The 11446-nt window shown below is 38.7% G+C and overlaps 1 long non-coding RNA gene across 1 annotated transcript; it reads left to right on the top strand.

Annotated features, from left to right (window-relative positions):
• Positions 1 to 882: 882 nt before the first annotated feature.
• LOC146644768 (uncharacterized) lies at positions 883 to 2152 on the top strand. Its single transcript, XR_014909130.1, has 2 exons — positions 883 to 1349; positions 1906 to 2152. It is a non-coding gene; the product is annotated as an uncharacterized LOC146644768 (long non-coding RNA).
• Positions 2153 to 11446: the final 9294 nt, after the last annotated feature.

Raw genomic sequence — 11446 nt, 5'->3', positions numbered from 1 at the left:
TTTTCGATGACCAGCAAAAATAATGTGATATGTCTGTGCCCACTTTGCCTCTGTGAAACAGAATCAGCAAGGGTGGCCACAGTGAGGAAAAAACTCTTTGGGATTAAGAAAGCACTTCAGAAGGAATGACATTACTAAAAGCCAAGCATATCCATTTGGACAGTACTGCTAGTTAAGCCAGCATCACAGCACTTTAATGTCTCTCTTGTCCCCCTCCACACACACACACACACACACACACACACACACACACACATACATAATTTTCTTAAGACACGATTTGGTTCATCTGCTTGAACTGCTTTATTACGTTTTTTTCCAGTTCAAGTACAGTTCAGTCCTCTGATCCCCTCAGCAATCCCTGGGGTACAGCCGGAGAAGGACGCATGACGTGATTAATGGGCAGCAGAGGTGGCTGATGGGACATTGGGAGAGGGTATTTGTGTGGTAGGGGGATGTCAGTGGGCACGCCAATATTGAATCATTGCAAGCAATTGTAACATTTCATTTTAAATGAAATGGATCTCTGAGTGCATTTGATGCTATCACCTGTAGAAAACAGTGACATCATGCAGATGGATTTGCTTCTATAATCATGAAATGCCTAAGTCTCAAAATAAGATGCATTGTAGGAACCAGGTATGACAAGTTGTCTCTGGTTCTTCGGCCTAGATTTGACCATTTCCAAAAAGCTGTCCTTTATTATAATGGTACAGAAATACAAAAGTGGCTGAAAAATGTATAAAGCACTTGGTTGAGGTAGGTAAAAGTTAGCAGTATGTGAAAATGAGATTCTGAGGTTAAACACTGATATCCAGACACTCTGACACTAAACCACTTTGGCCTTATTTTCTGCTGTTCCACGTTTAGTATGGGCAGAAATCTGTGCCATCAGAAACTGAATTTGAATAAGTTCAATTTGAATTTGAATTGCTCCGATTGAATCTGAATTGTAACTTGAATAAATGCTTTTGAAAACTGAATTTGAATTAGTCTAATTTGAAATTGAATTTATGGTTTGAAAATGATCATCACTAAATTGAAATTGAATTTATATTTTGAAAATGAATTGATTTGCTTTGAAACTGCATTTTATCCTTTAAAAATTCAGCTCTCGAATAATTTCAGTTTCACTTCTCACCATTCAGTTTCAGTTCTACAATTCAATTTCAGTTCCAAAATTCAGTTTTTTGGAACTTACATCCGGTTCCGGTTCAAGCGCAGATTAATAGAACTACGTTTTACTAGTGGACCGAAAGTGTTACCGACGGGAATCTACAGCGTCTTGAGCTGAATTAAGACTTCAGAAGTCATTCGTCATGTCGAATGACCAGCGGATAAACTCTCAGGTTGGTAATAAATGTATTACATGTATAAGAACAAGCGTCATGTTAACAAAAGATAGCCGTAAGGTAACTGTTATGCTTATTGTAGCTGTTAGCTAAAAACGCTAATTTAGTGTAGTTTGCCCTGAATTCAGCTTTGACAACAAATATGATCGACTGTTTCTAGTAGAATTCCAAAGTTGTCATCTTGTACCCTCTCAGAGTGCCCCTCTGTATGCTTGCAGAGACCCCTACAGTAGGGAAACATGCAAAACGGTGTCCAAACCTTTGTGTTTTAGCTTTATTTATGTCTTACACAGCATCCCAACTCTTTAGCTAACTTAATAACTTTAGCTAAAGTGAATAGTTAGTCTAATTCATTAGTGCAGCATTACTGGATCATCTCTGTTTGAAGTGATATAATATGATATACAACTATCACTGTGTTTAACTACCATAATAATTCTTAGGGTACTGAGTGCATGCTTAATTAGATATATTTTTTAAACATGCTGCTCCATTACTATGTTTGACAGGCTGAAGTTGTCGGGTCACCTCCTAAATCGACCATCTTTTACAGGTGTTTTGTGCCAGAAATGGAGTGTCCACTGAAGACTGAAGATACTGAATCTCTACGCCTTGCCATTGATCCCTATTGTGCCTTCATCTAGACAAGAGACATTAACTTAACCACTCTCATATGCTCTGTACCTACATCACATTCCCTGACAGTCGTAGCTTGGCTCATCTGAGGGTGAAATTATAAGAATGTGTTATTTTGCAAAGTGCTCTCTAGTGTTCCTAAATAAAATATGGCATTGAGGTCATTTCTTTTGAATTAATCCCTTCTTCTGAAATATAAGAACCTCTTCTGGTTTTAATGGCACTTTGGATTTCCTGACTTTCCGTTCCACTTCCAAACCCAAATAGATGCTGACAAGCTGACACAGTAACATGGAAGAGGGAAAGACGTTGGAAAGGACTACTACAAATAAACCTAATGCCTAACCATGAAAAGTGTAAAATAAGAACAACAACAATAATAATAATAAAGATAAAAGATGAAGTAACAAGTTTTTAGTTTATTCCAAATGATCATCCAGATGTCTGTGACATGTGATGACAAACACCATAATGGAAGGCCTTAGTCATCACATGCTTAAACTCATATATTTTTGCATATGCTGAACAGGCAGTCAGACATGCTGTAACTGTGGGGTAGAAAACAGCATGAACACCATACGGCAGGGGTCTCAAACTCCAGTCCTCGAGGGCATGGAAAAGTTGCATGACTCCAGTCCACCCTTGAGGACTGGAGTTTGAGACCCCTGTCATATGGAATATGACAGGTGTGGTTGAACTGCATGAAGACTCTGAAGTTTGTCTTCTCTTCTGGCAGGACAGGAATGTGGCCTTGTCCTGTGAGCCACAGTAAGGATGTACTTAGAGTAGAACTGGACTGTCACCGGCCTCAGGCTCTTCACCCTTTTCAAAGACAAAGCAGTCATTTAGATAAAATATTAGATATTGTTTACCTGTAAATGCACAAAGAGAATTTAGAAATGTAATTATTGTCAAGAGTGAACAAGCACTGATAGTGTAATCTACAGCTGTGGCCAAACGTTTAGAGAATGAGAAGTGTTGTTTGCTTATTTACAAAGTTTGCTGTTTCAGTGATAGTTGTATATCATATTATATCACTTCAAACAGAGGTGATCCAGTAATGCTGCACTAATGAATTAGACTAACTATTCACTTTAGCTAAAGTTATTAAGTCAGCTAAAGAGTTGGGATGCTGTGTAAGACATAAATAAAGCTAAAACACAAAGGTTTGGGCACCGTTTTGCATGTTTCCCTACTGTAGGGGTCTCTGCAAGCATACAGAGGGGGCACTCTGAGAGGGTCCAAGATGACAACTTTGGAATTCTACTAGAAACAGTCGATCATATTTGTTGTCAAAGCTGAATTCAGGGCAAACTACTCTAAATTAGCGTTTTCAATTCAAATTCAAATTTAACTTATTCAAATTCAGTTTCTGATGGCACAGATTTCTGCCCATAGTTTAGGGCTCATTTTTTTCTAATGGCACTAAATGTAATCTGACTGTTGATGCACGACTGGTTTGAGGTTTCTCTGTTTCAGACAAAACATAACATCATTGTTGGCTTGGACCTGCCAGTTTTATAATCTTGCTGTCATTTAGCTCCATTATGACAGTAAATACAAGAGCAGAAGCAGATACTTCCAGGGTAAAAATTCGATGACCTAACTTTTCAAAGCCTGACATGAAATGAACAGGCAAAAGGTCACCATGTAAATGAGGCCATTTCCTCTAAAATGTCATGATATGGCATATTTTACCAGTGCCTCCTGAAACAAGCAAAAGCAAACAACAACAAGCAGGTATTATGGTGGAACTGGAGTTAAAGGTAATTTCAGTGTCTACCTGTGAACGCTGCACAGTGTTCCTCCTGACATGTCACTGTTGCTTTTGTGTGCGTGTGTGCACGCATGCCTGCTCGTGCGCGTGTGTTATATGACAGAGAGAAAGAGACAAGGGTAGACAAAATGTGCCCCTCTAGCCTTTGTAATTATGTGCCAATTTTCTCCCCGTCAGTTGCCTTTATCATCCCTCTTAGATCTCACCTAGGGGTCGGAGACTGTCACACTCTGGCACCTCCATCTCTCAATGTGTACCGGATGAAATGTAGAAGTCCTCCCATTGACCTCTGCCTGCCAGCTCCCGCTTCCCTCTCCCCCTTATTTGTTTCCTCGTAACAGGAGACATTTGGAGATAAGAATAATTATCAATCAGCAATCTCAGCAGCTTTTTATGCAGCCACTGAAGAGGAGACAGTGGATGGGTGTTACTTTCTGACACTGACTTGAGATGCCATGATAGATAGTCGCTGTCATGGCTGCACATCTCCTGCTCTCAGAAAATGATCTGTAAGAGATTTCAACATGAGGACAAACAACATTAAACTTATTTTTTTATTAAAATTGACTAAAATGCATGCTATAGGAAGTAATTTTATATTTATATTTTAATGACTGTGAAATATGTAAAAGAAAAAAAAATAACATTTAGGCTTCAAATCACCAAGAAACCTGACATTTTGCAAGCAGACCCTTGGGTTAAATTGATGTCAGTGGCCTTAGTGTACACTCATGTGACATGATGCTTCACCCTAGCATGGAAAGAAAACTAGTAATAACAATCCCCCATCATATGTGACATTTGGGCAAGCAAAACTATAGGATAGGAGACAAGAATAAAGAGCATATCACTGGGCTGCACACAGCCTTCCACCCTAACATGCAAGTTACGGTTGCACAAGAGAAGGTAATCCCACTTAAGCCTTAATTGTCTGGCATTCCTCATTTTTAAAATGTCACAACTCTATTGCTCAGAGAACATTTCTGTCAGCCCAAGGGGACAAGGCATAATTAGAAAATATGTTCAACTCAAGGAAAACATGATTGAGCTTAGATGCCTCTCAAGGTTTTCAGCATCACTTGTTTTCTAAGCCACGTGCGAGGAACATTGTGTTTTATACAGCAGTGAATTTCCATGTTGGAGGCGGCTCTGGTTAGTTCACTTTCTCATTTGATTCTAATATAAAATAATAAAATAACTTGCCAACGTTTTGGAACCGTGAGGCTTTCTCTCGGCTTAAAGTGAGACAAATTGTGGTTTTCTGATAATAGACATTGACATGCCAATTAGGTCGGCCCCACTGCGTGGTCAACCAAATGGACCCCAGCTGTCCCTATTAAAGCAGATTGATTCCTGCTTTAGCTGAGTAGAAACACCAATTGAGTTTAACAGTTTGTTGTTGTTGTTTCGGATTCCAAAAGCAGCAATCCATGTGAGATAATAACCACTGGTCTCATCTTTTTTTTCTTTTCAGCAGACAGTAAAATATCACATTTAATCAAACTGTATGCAATCTGCCAACTGCAGATGTCAAATTAGGCCAGTGTGTCTGCATGGTCCACCTTCTCATTTACTGAGTCTTACAACATGGTGAATAACAGATATTTTCCAGTTTTCTGCAATCTTCTAACTTTCTCATGCAAGCTGAATGATTGATTAGCCATGTTTAAGTATAGATGTGGTTATTAAAAACCTACCTCGCTGCCTTTCAGGTAGAATTGCCTGTCTTGACACTGAGACTCAGCTGGACATTTGACAGGTCGGTGTAGTTCATGCATGGGGGTGTTATTTCTCCCAGAAGTTAGAGCTGCATCCACCTACGCCATTTCAAGTCAGGGTGACAATAGACTCGATCCTGGTGGCAGAATTCTGTTTTTTAATTTCGTCTACAGAGTTTGTTGAAAGAAGGAAGTTCACAACTTTCAGCTTTAGGGACCTGGTGTCAAGATGTTTCAAAGCACTGAAAAAACAAGTTTTTAAAAAGCCTCTAAATGTCTGTAATCACAACACAGTAAATGAGTAAGTCTGTACAGTAAGCAGTAATTGTTTGCTTCTCTCTCTTTTTTTAATTCTTAATCTAGCACCTCATTGCTTTGTTTTCGAAACTGCTCAACTAATGATTATGAACCTTTTTTTTAAAAAACAGACTAGCAAAACACATTGCTTAATTGTGTTTTTGCCTTAATTGCCAAACAAAGAAGTGCTTAGCATGTGAGTAAAGATGTTTTTAAACTACGCTACAATGACCCTGAATTTTGAGGGTCTATTAAAACATGATTCCGTACCCCCGGTGTACAGCTACAGCCTGAAGAGCTCTGTTGTCTCCACATTGTGTCATCACCATCTGTTTTTACATCTGGGACCCCATTTCCCCACAGAAAAGCTGTCGAACATCATCTCATCTATATTTAGTGAGGCTAATATCAACTGGTGTTGACATTCCCTTCTCTCATTACACTGTTATCACAACCTTGCAACCTTTGAATTAATTAGCTGCTGCAAGTCAATTAGCCTCCCCAGCAAATGCACCCTTCAAAACCTTGAGACTCCAAGAGTTTTAAAATAACTGCTTGGGGTTGAATCTCGCTTGTTGGCAATTGTCAGCTCGGCTTGCATCAAATAAAGAGTAAAGCTAATAGCTTTTTATCTTTGATGAACCTTCACGCAAGCTCAAAAACTGTTTAATGACTTTAAATTGAATTTAGGTCAGATACCATTTTGCTCACAGTTGTTTTGCAGGCTATATTTTGGGGCATTATGCCCTCTAATTTTTTCTCTCTCTACAATATGACAGCATGCCAACCAGAGCATGAGAATGAATGCTTTATTACTCACTGGTACTTTTACTTTGCCTAAATCCAAAAGCATATCATTGCAGCATACATGTACTGCACAAATGTAATTTACTCACAAATCACATTACACATTAAATCATAAATGAATACATATAGTCTCGTGTGTAAATGTTCAATTCATGTTAAATTCATTTTAGATGATAGCTTCCAGCTGGCATTTTTGTCCGTTTAGTTTGTTATTTATATCATGTCCGTTGTTCCACTTTTATTTATAGTACACCAATATTACAATCAAGCCAAAACCTCCGAGACTGAAAACTGCAGCAAGAATGTAAGTGCCAAAAACATGTGTTTGATTGGCCACCTGAGGTTGGCTCCAAACGTGAGTCAGTTGATTTTAAGATACCCATTTTAAAAATAAATACATTTAAAGGTTGGTAGAAAAAGTAAACATCCTGAGGTTAGTTGGTAACTTAGCATCCTCCTGTCCAAATATGATCACCTTTTCTTCCACATGACCAAGATGTCACTGCCTCAAAACAGGACTTTACAGACTAATGGCTTATGCTGGGTTGTTGCATCTCTTATTAACATATGTAAATGTATTTTTTCTATATTTCACTGTGTAAACTCATTGAAGTTTGCAGACATTTGTTCCTGCCACAGCATTTCAGTCTGGTTGAGAACTAGACTTTGACTGGGCCACTGCATCACTTCAGCCATTCTGTTGTAGATTTGCTGCTCTGCTTAGGAACATTGTCTGGTTTCTAAACCGAGAAGGATAATTGTGTTAGACGGATGGATACAATACTTTGGTATACAGAGAAGGTCATCTCAATAACAGGAAAGTGCCCAGGTCCTGTGGCTGCAACAAAAGCCCAAATCATCACCCCTCCATCAACATGCTTGACAGCTGGTGTAATGTGTTTGTGCTGATATGCTGTGTTTGGTTTTCTCCAAATGTTGTGCTGTGAATTATGGTCAAACATCTCCACTTTGGTCTGATCTATCAAAGGTTACAGAAGTCTTGTGCTTTACTCAGATTCAAGTTTGCAAACTTAATCCATAGTAACATGTTTTTTTCTAAGTAAGAAGGTTTCCTCTTGGAAACCATTCCAAACCAGCCATACTTGTTCAGTCTTTTTCAGTTGTGCAGTCATGAACTTTAGCATTAAAGTTGCAAACTGTGGGCTGTAGAGTTGTTTTTTGGAGTTTCTTTGAGCACTTCATGCTCTGGCCTTGGGATGAATTTGCTGGAACGTCCACTCCTGGGAAGATTGCGGCATTGTATTATCATCAACCTGAATGCTCCAGGCCAGCAAGCTGGCACAACTTCTGCTTTTAGAGGTGATGATACTACTACCTACCCTCTCATTACTGTGTAGGCAGTAAGAGTTTTCCACAAGACTTTATCCATTCCTGGGAAAACTTTTTTTTTCACAGGAGTGTAAATTATACTCTAAGAATATTTGCTGTGCTCTGGATCTTAATGAATAATGAAACAAAACAAAAAGTAGTTGTGGTCGTGGTCGACATAGTGATGAATATAAAATGTAGCCTCACATTTTGATGTTTCCACATGGGCTCTTGTTCCTGCTGTGAGCCAAATTTTATCAGGTACTTGCTCCTGAAGTGAAACAGAGGACTCTATTGATTAACTGTGCCCTTAAAGGCACATTTAAAAATAACTATTAAAAATGCATATTAAAAATGGTGCTCAGCAATCACCTAGTTTCTCTGTTGTTAAAAATAAATAAATAAATAATAAAATAAAAAAAGAGAAAGCTTCCATTTTGTTTTATTTATTTATTTTTGGTTTGCTTTGTTTTGTTTTTCAACTGACTAGACTGTGATTTATGCTGCTTGTATAGAATGACCTCAAAAACTCTCTTTGAAAAGGTTTTCAGTGAGTCATTTATAAATATAATGATGTCAAGGGCGTGTGTCTGCTGTGGGCACGTTTTTTGTTTGAACTCCTATTTGTTTGTGTTTATATATTCATATATATTCACATTAACCCCTTCTGCTGGGATTACATGCGCAGGAGCGTTCCAACATTATATAAGGAGACACTGTCCAGCCACATTATTAGGTACACCTTGCTAGTACTGTTTGCTAGTTTGCAATTTGCATCATAACTGCCTTAATTCTTCGTAGCATAGATTTAACAAGGTGCTGAAAAGATTCTTCAGAGATTTTGGTCCATATTGACACGATAGCGTCACAGTTGCTCCAAATTTGCCGCTTGCACATCCATGATGGGACTCTCCCATTCCACCATATCCCAAAGGATCCTCATTAGACTGAGCTCTTGTAACTCTGGAGGCCATTTGAGTACAGTGAACTCATTTTCATGGTCAAGAAACTCGTTTGAGATGATTTGAGTTTTGTGACATGGTGCATTATCCTGCTGGAATCAGAAAAGGGTTCATTGTGGTCATATACGGATTTACACAGTTAGCAATAACAATGCTGGTAGGCTGTGGTGTTTTATTTGAGTTACTGTTGCCTTCCTATCAGCTCGTCTGGTCAACCATTCTCCTCTGACCTCAGACATCAAGAAGGCATTTTTACCCAGAGAACTGCCATTCACTGGTTATTTTCTTCTCTTTTTTGGGACCTTTCTCTGTAAACCCTGCAGATGGTTTTTTGAGAAACTGTGCCACATTCAGAGTCATCAAATCACCTTTGTCCCCCATTCGGAAGCTTAGATTGAATTTCAGCATGTGTAATCATGACTACATGCCATGTGACTGGATTAGATGACAATCAGTTGAACAGGTGTACCTAGTAAAGTGACTAATTAAATAAGTCTGTGGTAAATAAATGGCAGAGGTGTTGGGGTGGGAATAAAACCAACCAGGGAGCTGAAACTCAAACCATGAACTCCAAATGCAGGCAAGGTTCCTCCCAGATCTTTTAGGGGCACTGAGTGGCTGCTCTGGGTTTCAGGTCATGCTTGAAATGGATTTTTCTGGCTGTTACAGTCACTGAGAATATGCCTCAACTGCCAAGAGGTAGATGAGAAATAGAGTTGTTAGACCTACAACAGAAACAATTATTTATGTCCCTGTGAGTTTCGTGGCTGGATTTATGATTCTTTTACCCGTCTCTTGAAAATGCAATGCTATCTAAAACTAAGATATTATAAAAACACTCTGCACTCTGTCTGAAGTCCCAGATCAAAGTTATACACACACACTTTTTAGTGATGTAAAATTGCAAATCAAGTTTTTTAATTGTAACTTTTTCTTTTTCCTTTCATGCACCTTTACATTACATCTTGTTTTCATTACATTCTACTCTGTACTACTTCGATTTATTTTTTTCACAGAGAATTGAGTAGAACATGTTTGTTGTTCTGGATCCCTTCTACTCGGTAACGCAGTTTAACTTGCCTTTGTGCTTTTGTGTTTGAAAGATGCGGTACAAATAAACTTGCAGTGTTTTGCCTTGGCATACAGATAGTTTATCACTTAGAGTAAAGGGAAATATAGTGTGAAAAACAACAGAGGGAGTGACAGACAGTTAGAGGTATTGATGCATTTCGGCAAAAGCTACAATAAATCTTGACCTGCTGTCTACCTGTCAAAACAGTGGTGCTTTTTCTGAGAATCGCTTCTGTAAAGATGTGAAATTCAATTTAAAGCAAACCGTTTTGTTTGAGCAAATTCAGTGTTTGTGTGGTGTATGATTTGTGGGATTTCAGAAATGATATACCGACTGGCGTAGCCTTGCATATCCAGGTTTTATTTTTCCATGCAGCTTTTTCCCAAGCACGTGCCTCGTGTTGCTTTTAATCAAAAGCATTGTCATGTAGGATTCATATTCATTCCTTTTCCACACTAGCGGATGCAATCGAAACGGCGCCTGTGTATAAACAGCAAATCTCTATCCTGGAATATAGATCAACACGGGGAAAATGCAAAAGCACATGGATGAAAAAATGGCGGGGGAAAAGAGATAGATTGAGTCATGAATTTGAATAAGTGTGGAGGGAAATGGCACAGGTTAATAACAGGGATAAATCATATCTTTCTCACGGCTTGAGGCTGTGGCTTGTCAATCCTTCTTTGTCGTTAGTCATCCTCTCTCAAAGACCTGACAGAAATACAAACGCATAAATAGAGGAGACAGAAATCTCTAGCAGCAATTCTGACCTTGCTTCTCAGAAAAATCAAATGAACAAAGTGACTTAGATTCAAAAGCAGACAGTGCAAAAGCGCTTTGCTCATATCTTTACACCAGTTTCGTCTGTTTTCAAAACTCAAGAACACACACTTTTTAATTAATTATTATGGGGATGCTCAGAATGAATACAATGCATTCAACCACCCCCCCCCCAAAAAAAGAAACGTATCTATGAGACAATTCTATTCTTGTGAAAACGGTGTATGAAATACATCTTTACATATAGTATGATGTTCCAAACTTAGCCACTACCTAGGTCAATATTCAAGTCGCCTATTAATTTTTCATGACCAAGGATTCACAGGTAGCAAATTTCACAGCTCGTCATTGGAACGATTGTGTTTCGAGCAGGAGTTAGCCTGAAACACAATAGCTCCGAGGATACCCGAGCTCCTCTGGGGTAAACTGAGGTTAATAACAATAATATGCAGTGGCTTTCTTGGGTCTTGAGGTCAGACATTGTGTTCTCACAATGTTAGGTTCCGCTAAACATTCATAAGCCCAGTGAAAATTGATTGATACGGGCATATAGCCAATAGTTCTCCTGTGGCTGATGCAAAGAAAAGCTTGGCTCATCCATTAATGAAAAAGGAAAAGCATGAACAAAATGTTAAAATCCAATGTAATGATTTCAGATAGTTAGTGTTTCTTTGGTGAGGTTTAGCGCTGTTTTCGCTAAGATTTTCCCACTCCAT

This window comes from Rhamphochromis longiceps, linkage group LG20 (assembly GCF_057381845.1).
Source record: "Rhamphochromis longiceps isolate RC_006_pf linkage group LG20, R_longiceps_female_GT1.1, whole genome shotgun sequence".
NCBI lineage: Eukaryota > Metazoa > Chordata > Actinopteri > Cichliformes > Cichlidae > Rhamphochromis > Rhamphochromis longiceps.
Note: the sequence above shows the minus strand (reverse complement) of the source record. Positions and strands in the feature narration are given on the sequence as shown.